The sequence below is a fragment of the Neofelis nebulosa genome, chromosome 13 (assembly GCF_028018385.1).
Source record: "Neofelis nebulosa isolate mNeoNeb1 chromosome 13, mNeoNeb1.pri, whole genome shotgun sequence".
Lineage (NCBI taxonomy): Eukaryota > Metazoa > Chordata > Mammalia > Carnivora > Felidae > Neofelis > Neofelis nebulosa.
The window spans coordinates 23,421,257-23,434,819 of record NC_080794.1 but is presented as its reverse complement, the minus strand read 5'-3'; the positions used below and the strand labels follow the sequence as shown (position 1 = coordinate 23,434,819).

The 13,563-nt window shown below is 50.9% G+C and overlaps 1 long non-coding RNA gene across 1 annotated transcript; it reads right to left on the bottom strand.

The window, feature by feature from the left end:
* Positions 1-235: 235 nt before the first annotated feature.
* LOC131492656 (uncharacterized) lies at positions 236-9,286 on the bottom strand. Its single transcript, XR_009252217.1, has 3 exons — positions 9,139-9,286; positions 8,301-8,473; positions 236-1,247 (listed from the first exon to the last, which is right to left on the bottom strand). It is a non-coding gene; the product is annotated as an uncharacterized LOC131492656 (long non-coding RNA).
* Positions 9,287-13,563: the final 4,277 nt, after the last annotated feature.

Below are 13,563 nucleotides of genomic sequence, written 5' to 3'. Positions count from 1 at the left end.
CTCACAGTTCGTGAGTTCGAGCCCCACGCCCGGCCCCGTGCTGACAGACAGCTCAGAGCCTGGAGCCTGCTTCGGATTGTGTGTCTTCTCCTGTCTCTGCGGCATCCATGCTCATGCTCTGTCTCTCTCTCTGTCTTTCAATAATAAAGAAACATAAAAAAAATTAAATAAAATCTACAAATGGAGAATGAGGTCCACTCCTTAAACTTGTTTACAAACAAATCTAAACAGCTGATTTCCGTAAGAACAATAAGGCCTTTATTAGAGTTGCACTCCATTGTTTCCAGGATCTTGCATCTTGCTCTGTGCTGAGCACCCAGCGCCCTGGCCCGAGGTGGGAGACCAGTGCACCCTGATTGGTCCTCTGAGAGTTCTGCTGCCAGGGGTCTAAGGTTCGGGCTGGGGGAGAGAAGGGGGTGGGCAGGGTTCCGGGGAAGAGGTGGCCAGGTTGCCCCACCCAGGCTTTCTGGGGCCTCGGCTCCCAGGTTGTGCGGGTCACTCCAGGCAAACCGCCCAGGCCCCCAGGGACCAGGCTCAGAAAGAGCATACCGGCCCTGGGAGATTTTCACAGTGTTTCAATCAGCTTTCCACTCCAAGTTTCTTTAGCTGATAGTCAACACCAGATATTTTTAATCTCTTCACACTGCACAAGAAAGCATTTCTTGCTAGAAAAAGTGTAGTTAAGGTGAGTCGTTAAAATACAGCGACAATTGCTGCAAATTAAGTCTGCTTATATCAAAACCATGGTTGTAGAGCTAAGGGACATTCGTAAAGGATAATGCAGGCTGTGTCACGGTGATTTTACAAACATGGTAAAATCCTTTTCTCTGTCAGGGTTTCTTAACAAACAATTAAACAATGATAATTACAATACATGCACAGGTTATAAAAGACCGTATTTGTCGTAGGATTCATACATACAGCCATGACAGTACATTCATTTGAAAGACTAAACTGAGATATAAGAACATCAATTGATTCCAAAGGATATTTATAGCCCGGATATACATGAAAGTCAGGAACTCTCTATAGGGAGTGACAAATTTACAGAAATGTACGAAACATTAAATGCTAAATGAGTTTCTCTATCCTATTCACGAATTTTTCAGTAATCAAACACTGTAATAAAATATCTCAGGGTCCATATAACAAGGATTAACAGATGAAAGATCTGGTTGAAGTTTCAAATGTAGTCACTGCTGGGCTCAGCGTGCTGCAAGACCATCGGGAGAAGCAGTGTGGGTAAACTGCAAGATAAAAGGAAAGAATCAGTCTTAAGACAGCCCGAAAAGCACCTTCCGGGGCCCCAGGTGGGGCCTAGCGCGTGTCCCCCCTCCCCAAAGACCTTCCTGGCTGAAGAGATTTGAGAATCTAGAGAAAATATGAAGCATTTTGCATTATCAATGAGAATTATTCGATTGAGTTCCTACTGGCTTAAGACTGAAAGTTCCCAAATTAAAAAAAACAAGATGAAGGAATCAATCAACTATTCTTTTATTTTGTCAGGATTTTAAGTAATCTCCACTCCAAAATGGGGCTCAAACTCACTACCCTAAGTTCAAGTGTCATAGGCTCCACCTGGCCTCCAGCCAGGAGCTCCCAACAATCAAACACTGTGGCTGAGACAGGAAAACAGGATGAGAGCAGAACAAAGCCCACCCCTGGAGGTCCTCAGAGCAGGGAGAAGAGGGCCGGGCTCCGGGGCCCACACCCGAAATCTCCATGTTCAAACTCAGCGCCTCAGAGGGCAATGTGCTTCCGCTTTCAAAAGCTAATCTCTCAACTGAGAGGCCACCAGTGTCACTCATGTGAGGACGAGAATCCTCTTGGGCCTGGTCCATTCAAGAAGGTGTGCGTAAAACAAGCCAGCCAGGGCCTGTTGACCCGGGAGCTCCACCAGACCAGGCAAAGGCCAGTGCCACTTGCTCCCGAACGACCGGGAAGGTCAGCTCAGACCTGGAAAATTTCCTACTGCTCCAACAGCAATCCTGCCTCCCTACCAAAAAAGACATTAGCAGACACTGAACCCAAACTTCTTTTTTTACGAAAAGAGTGGAAATACAGTTTTCTCTGGAAAAACTGAGAACACACCAACCTCTTTAAGTGTAAGCACACAAACACCAGAATCCTCTTAGCAGGTGTAGAGAAGCTCGTGTGTGTGTGTGTGTGTGTGTGTGTGTGCGTGTGTGTGCGTGTGTGTATGTGTGTGTGTTTGTGAGTCTATGTGCGTCTGCGTGTCTGTGTATTTCTGAAAGTCCCTAAGTGAGCCTGCTGCGGCTCTCCTGGCTCACATGGACATTGCGCAGACAGGACACAGGGTGTCCGACTGTGGCCTGCACGGACTGTGCCCTCTACTCACCAACAGGAGGCGTCGGCAGGATTAAGACACGACTGGCTGAATCCAGCCTCTGTGGTGCAGATACTATGCCTGCTCCAAGCAACACAAGGGGCAGCGTGCAAACGCAGCATGCGGTTAGTCTTAAAATAGCACATGAGGGCACAAATATAGCCCCACACATTCTAAACCACAGCAGCAACCACTGAGGGCTCCCGGGGCACTTCTGAGTGGGGTTCTCTCCACCCGCAAGCAGCCGGGGGAGTCCCCGGGAGTTCACTCTCAAATAGCAAAGGGGCAGTAGAGGCCATGAAAACACTTTCGCCGTGTCCATCTGCCATCTTGTGAAAGAGGGGCCAGGGCTGCCCATCACATACGTAGCTCTGCAAGTGACGCTCTGAGGCTGGTCCAAAGCTCTGAGGACACCCACGATGCCTAGTTGTAGTAGTGGAGAGAATACGCTAATATTCCATCAGATAGAAATGTTAACAAAATCTCAATCACTGTGAAACTTTGATAAGCAGAAGTCAGGAGTAATCTTAGATCATCCGAGCCTGAGCATGCCACAGCATCTGAACGCCTTGTTACATATTAAGTCGGCCATTCTCCATCAGTGTTCACATTCCAACCCAAGAGCCTCCCATACCTCCGCCAAGAGGCTGGGGCAGAGCAGCACGTCACATACAGACCGGCAGCATCTTCTTTGGCTGCATAGAGGACAGAGAGGAAGTGACCCAGAAGTCTGCAGGGAGAGTCTCTGCTGACTCAGCAGGTAAGTCAAGAGTGTCTTGATCTACATTGCTATCTCTAAGAAGGTGCCCTCCTGAAGCTTCTATCATCATCCTGGGAAATTACAGGACACATTGTGAAATAAAAACCAAAACTATATAGTAAGGTTACCAGCCCTTTAAAATGACCGCACTCTGCAAGTTTGTTTACAGCTGTTTACCCCCATTCCTGACAGCCATTGGGGGCCCCCTGCCCAGATGGCTGCCCCAGGCGGTAAAGGGAGGCAGGGCCGTATTTGTGCCAGGACACTGACTGGGCACAAGTCAGGACACTCCTGGGCTGACTGGACCTGCCGCACTGTCTTTGTGAAATCACCTTCCTGCTATAGAAGATACTACCTTTTGGTTTTCAAAACAGTCTTTAAGCTGCGGACAGTGCTACACGCTAGGACGGTCCCACCACACCCTTTCACATGTCCTATTCTCGTCACACTTGAGTGTTCTTATGGCAATGAAGACAGTCTTAAGTAGTGGTGTGGGAGTAAATCAGTCCTGCTGTTGTATAAGGAGAAATCAACACTTCGTGTCTTTTTAAATAAACGACTGTAACCTTCCCCCAGAGCACAGGGCCCTGGACTGCAGAGAGACCTCCGGCCGCCCCCAAACACAACTTACAGGCTCTATTGCCAGGCTGCCATCAACGTGTTATGATGTGAAAAATATTTCTCAAGACTATCAAAAGTCAAATATCAAAAGGAAAGAAACCAAACTCCTCACTTCTGTTAAAATATTGGTTTCTCAATAGCTCATTGGTTTGGTAGTTTTTTAAGTTTTTGTAGGTACATTTATTTATTTTTGAAAGAGACAGAAACAGTATGAGTTGCGGAAGGGCAGAGAGCTAGGGAGAGAGAGAATCCGAAGCAGAATCGCCATTGTCACCGCTGAGCCCAATGGGAGGCTCAAACTCACGAAGTGTGAGATCCCGACCTGAGCTGAAAGCAAGACTCAGATGCTTAAATGATTGAGCTACCAGGCGCCCCTGTTTGTTAGATTTTCAGAGAGAGAGGGAGAGAGAAAGAGAGAACGATTGTGTGTGAGCGAGAGAGGGGCCGATGGAAAGGGTGACAGAGGACCCAAAGCAGGCTCCACGCAGACAGCAGCCAGCCCAATGCTGGCCTCAGACTCACAAGCAGTGTGATCCTGACCTGAGCCAAAGTCAGACACTCAACCAACTGAGCCACACAGGCGCCCCAAAGCTCATTTGTTAATAAATTAAGAGTGAAGCTTAACTTGTAAGGTAAAATTATCTCCACATTTGGAAGAGTAGTCTGGTACATGATTCCTACAAACATAATAATCTACGTTCCTTTTTTTTTTTTTTTTTTTTTAAGATTTTACTTTCAGGAAATCTCTACCCCCAACACAGGGCTCAAAGTGACAACCTAGAGATTATGAGTCACGCTGTCCTCCGACTCAGCCAGCCAGGCACCCCCAAATATAATACTTAACAGTTAACGCAAATTTAGATATCATTAGGCCGAAAACTTATTTCACCGACCCTTTGGTCAGTCCCCATGACCAAAAGGTGGTTCAACTCCCATTCCAAGATAGCACGAGCCTGAAATCGCGAGCAAACACCCCAAAAGTTATGTCAATCTAAAGGATGACGACATATTGCACTTGCGTTGAAACCAAGACTTCAAACTCAAAACAATATCCATTGAATCCTAATAGTGTATTTTCAATCAGAGATGTTAACGTGGAGTCCATTAATGGGCTTGATTTACTTATCTTTGAGAGGCAGAGAGACAGCACGAGCAGGGGAGGGGCAGCGAGAGATGGAGAGAGAGAATCCCAAACAGACTCCACGTTGTCGGCACGGAGCCCGACTTGGGGCTCGACGCCACCAACTATGAGATCATGACCTGAGCCCAAAGCAAGGGTCGAGCGCCGAATCATCTGAGCCCCCCAGGAAGCCCACAGGAATGGGCCTTTGGGGAGAGGGGTCCATGCTCTCCGGGAAATTAGACAAGGGTGCCGTGGAGGGGGATTTGCACTGGGGACACTGAGGGCATTCCCAAAGGTGTTCAGTGTTCTGTAGAAGGATCAAAAGATTCCTGATTCTCCATTGAGCCCATGAGTCAAACAGAATTCCACTGGGAAATCAGAAACAGAAGCCATGAAACTTCCACGTGGCACACAAAGTAAGAGTGTTTCTCTCTCCACATAAGAGCTAAATGCACGCCAGTCTCACGAGCCTGTGAGGGGAAGGGACAGGCAGAGCTCAGGCAGGAGGAGGCAGCACCGAGGACTCCGTGCCACACAGCACAGACCGGGCCTGGGGAGAGAGGACTAGCTGTGCGGTGAAGCTACGCGCTGCCTTGCTACAATACAGGTTGCAGGGTCTCCAGCAAGAGAGCAGTGGGCGGGTGCGGACGGCCAGGTGTCACCTGTGTGTTCTGGGTCGGGTTCTGCACCAGAAGCGCCAGGGCGGTGACATCCAAGGTCCCATCTGAGGCCATCAACGTGCCGTGAACTCCACTGTCTACGCGATTGTTGGCATCCGCTTTAAGGCCAATCGATAGGACCCAGCGAATCACTGGGTCCTTCCTCCAAACCAGCACCTCTGCCGACAGTCAACACCCATGGCCACGGTGGCTGCCGAAAGCTCTCTCCATCACAACCACACCCTGTAATGCAGGACAAGGATCTCTGCTGTGTGCCCCAAGCCTATGCTTCAGCTGCACACTCCGGGTGTTCTGGAAAACCTTCCTCCCGTCAGACAACACTGTTGGCCCCGTGCCTGGGCACCTTGTCACTTCAACACAAACGTCTCAGTTCTAATCGCAAAGCCCGCTTTGTGGACTCAGTTGAAAATCAGAGAGACCTGAAAAGACTCCCCAGCATATTAAGAGACTGTGACGGGATACCTCACGTTCATGCAAAGTAACAAAGATTGCATTTGCTTTAGGAGACATGGAAAAATCACCAGATGATTCACTAGTTACTTCTGGTGAAAGACTGCTTCTGTCAACTGTGAAGAGATTTAAAAGGAAGTACACACTACAGGAAACACATTTACCCAATTCATTTCCAAGGTCTTTCACTAGGTAAAATAGCAGTTGTTCAAACGCATGGACACGCTTCAAACACTTGCAGATCCTTATTACATTTCTCTGTTACATACCTTATAATTAAATTATGTATATACACAACGTGTATCACAAAGGTTGGCTTCTGGCTTTTCTTGTGATTCACAATAACTCAATCACAGCTAGGCTATCCTTCAACTGGGCCATCCCCGCTGCCCCTTTTTCTCAAGTTTATTGATTTTTGAGAGAGACACAGACAGAGACAGAGACAGAGACAGAGACACAGCAAGAAAGTGGGGGAGTGGCAGACGAAGGGAGGGAGGGACAGGATCCAACCTAGGCTCCACACTGTCAGCGCAGAACACGACAAAGGGCTCGAACCCACGGACCGTGACATCATGAGCTGAGCTGAAGTCGGAGCCTTAACCGGACGAGCCCTCCAGACGCCCCTCGCTTCTGGATTTTCAATCGGCCCCCAGCACCGAACTCTGTGCTGAGGAACCAGAGTTACAAGCCCACATCCTGGAGGCATGGAAGACTCGTCTGCCTTTTGTGGTTAGTTACTTCCTTCCTCAGCTTTCAGACACCCAATTCCTTGCTGTGGCTGCGCCCCTCCCGGTTACAGAACTCTGCCTCCTCCGTGCGGTAAGATGGACGAGCACTGTGGCCGCCAGGGACCAGGCCTACTGAACAGGGTCCCGATTTCCCTCAAGGACTCAATTCTCGACACCACACAAGATTTTCCAATCACCTGCTCCAATGGAAACCTCAGGTGAGTGCTTCCCAGCCTTACAGTTAGAGCCCACTCAAAGACATTGAGAAATCTGCGGAATTCTACAGGGAGTAGGCACACGTATGAGGTCTCCTAACCTGTGACTGACAACACGCATCTCACAGTTAGGACGTAAACGAAGCAGTGAGGTGGTCGTTCGTAACAAGAATCGTGCCATCAAATACGACGTGACCACGGCCGTGACTGAGACTCATTCTCCCAGGCGGACATTGTCAACACTAGGCACCTTTCGTGGAGCCTTATGGGGCTCTACCTCACCGCCACCTCCCTGAGAACTTCACTCCTCATAGCCCACTGTACCCAGAAGCCTTACCAGAAACAGTCGGTTAACACATATTTTATAAGTGACGTGTATATGCTACATTCCTTCATAAAACAAGGTAAATGTGATTAAGAAAACCATAAAGAAAATACATTTACATCACTCTACTGGATGGAAACACATAACTTGCCTATAAGTGGACCTGATCTTCAAACCCTGGCTGTTCAAGGGTCAACCGTATGTTTCTGGGACTGGCCATGCGTGTCCACAGAGACCACAGTATGATCCACTCTCAGACACTGCGTTATACCTATGATAACACAGAACCCAAGTGAGCAATTTGAACATCTCAGCCCCGGAGAAAGTCACTTACACACACTCTGTGAAACTGAATCAAATGCTGCGGCAAACAACTCAATAAACGCTGTCCTCGTATGACCAAGTACTTAACCCATACCTCCTGAAGATGACAAAATAAACGCAGGAAACACAGTGAAATGTTTTGGCCAATTTTTGTGACCTCTGGACTTACAAGACATACACATTTCTGGGAGCAGTGGGTGTGAGAGCCAGACGGCACTACCACGAATCTTAATGTTTTCATTACAGAAAGTATAAGGATGTGGAAGAAAACACACTGGCAACATCCAAGGGACCGAATTTTCCCAGCATGGTTCCAGGAGCAAAAGGCCCTGGAGGCCTTTTTATGTCCGTGGAGGACATAATACTGCTTTGCAGCTATAGACTATATTGAGCAAACGAACAGCTACTGCTTTCAAAACAGGTACAGCTGAAAAGTGCTCAGCAAGGTGACAAGAAACACAATGCTTATTTTTTAAAGTTTTGGTGTTTTTCAGCTTGTCCACCCAATTTGCTGAGTCCCAGGGCACCTTGGGAAGGGTTTTCAATTCAGTGGCTCCAATTCAGTGGCTGTGGGGAAGCAGAGTGATGAAAGGGGAGGTGGGGGGTGTCAACGGCCACGGGAGGTCTCCCGACACGGGGAGGGGTCTGCAGGCAGAGACACCACGGATCTAGAGGAATGAGGCCAGTAAGACCACTCACACGCTGCAAACACGCAGGGGACACCAACCTGGTCATGCAGGCTCGTCGCTAGCGTGGCTGGGGTGGACCTTTTGTTTTCTGGTGAGCAACCAGCGGATGGATTTTGTGATGCCCTTCTTCTTGGGGGCATTGTTCAGTGAGTCCTGGTTATTGCTAGTGTTGCTGAGGTTGCTCAAGGGGCCATCCTGAGAGGCTGTGGATCTGGGGGACGCACAGGAGAGCATCTTCCACGCGTGCTCGTCGCACGACACACCGCCCCACGTGATTAAAAGCACAATCCCCCAGCTTCTAGGGAGGGCTGCGCCCTGGGAGCTGACACTGTCTCCCTCCCAAGTATATCTGGAGTCCAAGCACCTTGGGTGGAGAACGCTCAGCACCCCTCCCTGGCCGTGACCCGGGAGCACGGAGGACATGCACACCTGAGCCACCCCAGGACATGGTGCGAGTAACAGAGAGGCTGCTGAAGCTGCCTGGTGGGGGTGGGGGGAAGAGAGCATGGCTCCTGACAACCCCACAGGGCACAGTGCAGCCCAGGAGAGGAGCCCTAGGGAGCATGTCACCCAGGATCCACCGGGAGGAAAAGGCAGGTCTCAGGACTGCTGGTGTGTAGGATCTGAGCAAACGAGGTTGCCCTACAGCCACCAGCATCACAAGACTCTGGTCTTTCCCACCTGCCTTTTGCCCTGCTGGCCACACCCAGGGCACCCAGGCAGGTATCCCAAGAACACCGTGCACGTAAACTCAGTTCATTGGCCTTTCTTTGGAATCGCTGTTCCGACCCTTTCTCCCCCATGGAGAGATCAAAGGGTTCTCAGAGCTGAAAACCAGCCCACAGGCATATCTCCTACGATGCCTGTGCCCCTTACTTTGTGGCGTCCCTGATGTCCTCGTGGCTGGCCTTGGGCAGTGCCCCTTGCTGCAGCCTGTCCAAGCTCAGGGACCTCTGGGAAGAAGGAGCTGATGGTACACATCGTGTCCTTGCCACACTATCTTGTGACTCTTCCTCCAAAGGCAGCAACTGTGGGGTGGAGAGGAGAGTGACATGAGTTCACCGTGCACCCAGACAGAGGAGCACAGCCCTGAAATGACAGCCAGCAACTCATTTGAAAAGCTATGAGCTGTGCTTTGTGCAGCGTCCAAAACGACTTCCTAGGATCGACATAACACCAGGCGAAAGGGTGGATTCGCGTCCGGGCAGTGGGCCCACTGAGACCCCCAGCCCATCTGCACCGAGGGGTGTACCCTCCCCAGGACCTCGCACCACCAGGAGCCCGGCCACAGAAGGTAGAGGCGGAGACCCAGACCATGTCACCATACACCACGGCCAGCTGAGAAGGAAGGTGCTTGTTTCCTGACGCCATTCAGGGCAAACCCTGGTGAGCACGGAGCCCTCCCATGCACGATTGTGCAAAGCTCTTTGTTTGGGGGAAATGGAGCGAGCTTGTGGCCTAATCCACTGTCACTTCTGGTAGCGATGCAAGGCTGGAATCTACAGGGACGTGTGTAAAATGACAAGGCACCCAACCCCCTGACCCCACACTCGGGTCTGACTTCTGCTTCTCGGGGACATTTCGGTTGAGGTTACAAACTGACGGACTCATCGGCAGCTTACAGACAGTCTGCTCGACACGGTGGAGACACAGTGTCCCTTGGCTGCCGTCACGACAAATGAACCCCTTCTGACTCCATTTTTCCTTCTGTCACAGGTTGTGGGTCTGCGGCTATGTGGCTGTGGGCCCTGGAAAGGACCGTGGGGCCACGGACCCGCCAGCGTTATGACCCTTGGCAGGTCCTGGTGGTGAGGCAGGGCCGGATCTCATGAGACACACGTGTAGGACGGGCGAGACAGGCACAGCCAACTGGGTTTGTACCAGGACCTCCGAAGCTGCATGGGGCTCGGGACACCCATGGCGGTCAGCACCAAGTGGAGCTGAGCTCAGGGAAGACACAAGCATAACCAACAATTACAGACACCTGCCTCCTCTCCTGATTTCCATGACAATCATCAGACAACAAAAGGCTACCTTAACAGGCTACAAATTATCCACAGAAATCCAAACAAGGTTTGCTTGCTACTTGCTTCACGCAAGTAGATTTCATACCCAGGTGGAAGCAAGTATATGGAGAAAACAAACGCCAAAACGGAACAGGACAGGCAGCCACACTAGCGACCAGGCTATGAAGTGAGCAGAGACGGAGGGTTCCGGGAGCACACCCTCCCCTGTGTCGCAGCGCAGTCCACACACAGGCCCCCGCCCAGCACTGGGTCCTGCCAGACTTGTGCCTATGGGCCAATTCAGTCTCAGCCAAAACGGGAGACTCCCGCAAGGCTGGGAAGTGCAATGTCCGTGCTGGCCCTGTCCGCATGGACCTGACACCCACTGCACATACACCTAGACTTCATCCCCCAAAACCTCCAAAGAGCCCTCCAAGTAGCCATCAGTGAGCTGGGGGAGCAGGCCGTCCTGCCTGGGTGTTCATCACACGACTCTCTGTTCCTTGAGAAAGGCTTGCCACAGAGGAAAAGGCAGCACGAGCCAGCAGAACGCAGGGCGTGCCCTGTGCCCCGTCGCCGATGTGAGCTCCTGATCTCTGAGGACCGTGCACCGATGGGCAGTGTGTGGACACCCCAAGGGCCATGATTCTTTCGCTGTCCTCACTTACCAGGAGGGCAAGGCAGGAGAAAAAGACGGTGATTAATACACCCCGGTCACAAAACAACCAGTGACCGAACTGGCACTTGAACGCGAGAATTCAACTGAACGGACACACCATCTCTGCAGTGGAGGGGCTCCCCCAGCTGCCGCCCAGCTCTGTATCAGAGGCACGGCCCTGTCAGCACATGGCTGGGAAGGTCTGGGATGGGGGTACGATCCAGGAAGCAAGGCATCCCAGTTATGAGGCGGACTCTCTGGTCGAGGGTTCCGACCCGAGGCACGGCGCTTCCCCTGAGAATGGGCACACCCACATCATTGTCCCCTGGACACAGGAGGTGTCCTGTCCCAGTGAGGGGCACTGTAAATGGGAGAAGGGCGCCCGAGCAAAGGTGGGGTATGTGGCAGAGTGGTTTCTTGGCCAGTGTTTGCCCTGCAAAGTGTCCTCATGCACAGGACCCCGGCTCTCGGGCTCTGGTTGCACATCTGGAAATGGGCTAACCACACAAGCTGTGGCTCGCGGGGATGTCTGTGAGGGCCAGGTAACAGGATCCTAAACCACTGCACACACCAGGTGGCGAACCCGAAGAGCTCATTGAATGCTACTGGCTACGGCTGTCAAAAGTGGTTATCCCGAAATCGAAAGTCTATGGCTCTGCTTCAGTAATTTCTCTTCCTAGAAACTTCTATGTCTCATGGAACTAAGTACGCAGCGCAGCGAGCAAGACACAAACGAGAGACAACGGCGAGCTCTGGTGGCCGTCGCAGGTACCGTGGAAACCGGCCGCCACACTCGAGTCCCCAGTGGCTCCTGTACTTCCCCGCACACGCCAGCCGCTCGTCCTTACCCAGCTGTGGTGCTCACTGTGAAGAGACGGGCACTCTCCCCCACACCACAGACAAACACGGCTAGGTTACACTACGAAACCCTTTCGCTTCCTCCGATGCTTCCTTACATCACTAGGCTGACAGAGGCATGCAAAGAAAGGAAGAGAAATCAGATTTACTGCACACTAGGAAGTTAAAATTTCCAAGACAAAACGAGCAAACATATTTTAAAGAGAACAACAGGATGGATATAATTGAGAGAAGATTTAGAAACAACCACGACTGGAAGCAGAACTTTGTGCCACCACACATGTAAACGTGTGTTTACCAGAGACGCTACCAATTATCACTCAGGGACGTAAAACTCCATTACAACATACACAACTCATTAAAACATGGCATCCTGCCGAACAAAGACATCTAACAGGTGCCCATTCTAAACTTTCCTGTAACTGTTCTCCTTGTTGAAAACCAAGTTACACCTTTACAGTATCACCCTAGGGGATGCCGAAGTTCCCGCAACACCTTGTATAACTCCAAACAAACCCACTCTGTTAATGCCCTGCTGGACGTGAATGTGAAATCCTGACCTAGAATTTGAGTGACAACCTCTCACAAATCACTGTGCTGGTTACAGGAGGGTGCCCTGGGCAGGTACGTGATAAAAACGGGCTTAGGGGCAGGTGACAGCTTCACTTGTAGGAGTCCTGAGTTTCAGTGTAGAAGGCAGTACTTGTGCTCAGTAAGCCCATGAGATTTGGAGTCCTGAACACGAGCGTCGGCTCCGCAAAGCGTGCTGTCTGTATCGAGCTTCCGTTCAGCTATGCTCAGTGCCTTATGTCTTTTGAAGAAACACTTCGTTTACAAATTATTATCTAGATCAAACCCGTATCCACCTGTACTATACAGTGATACGCTAACGACAATTTATCACTATTGGGGCAAAACCCCACTATCTACTGACAAATGAAGATGCAGGAGAAACAACACGAGCCAGCCACGACTGACCACAGACGCTCCAGGGCAAAACAGCAAACTGACAAAACACAAACCACAGAACTTTTACCCTGTGTCTCCTTCCAGCTAGCACTGCGTCTCTGCTCCCAACCAGAGTTCAAGTCCTCCAGAAAGCTGCCCCTACTGTGTCTACACAGACTCTGGAACTCTGGTGAGTGGGCTTTAGCGCAAGGGCTCCTGGACCAGACCACCGTGCTCCTCGGCCTCCACCTTGCCTGGCCCCACCCAGCACGACCAGGCCACCGCTCTCCCTTTCCCTGAACACCTGGCTCACTGAGCTCCTTCCACCTTCGTGACCGTTTGGTCTCTGCCAGTTCTGTATCTCTCTCTCCACTGCCACACTGGGCAGTGCCCAGAGACCCACCCTTGGACTCTGGGGCTATCCACAGGTGCCCACCTAGGGACTTGTCAATCATCTGTCAAACAGAAATAGATTACTAACACACATATCGCTTTTTACTTCCCTTTCGCTGCTGGTCTCTTCTCACTACACTGTGCACACATAGGGGTGCAGGCCTATCCTCTGACTTTTTATCTATTTATTGCTTTCTTTGTTTTATTTCAAGTGGGGGACGAGCAGAGAGAGGGAGAGAGAGAGAATCCCAAGCAGGCTCTAGGCGCGGTCAGCGCAGAGCCCCATGCGGGACTGCGGGGCTCCGGGGCTCGATCTCACAAACCCAGAGATCGTGACATGAGCAGAAATCAGCAGTCGGACGCTTGACCGACTGAGCCACCCGGCGCCCCTCATCTGGGTTTTTCAGTCATGCTGCACCCTAGCTCTGGGACGATGTC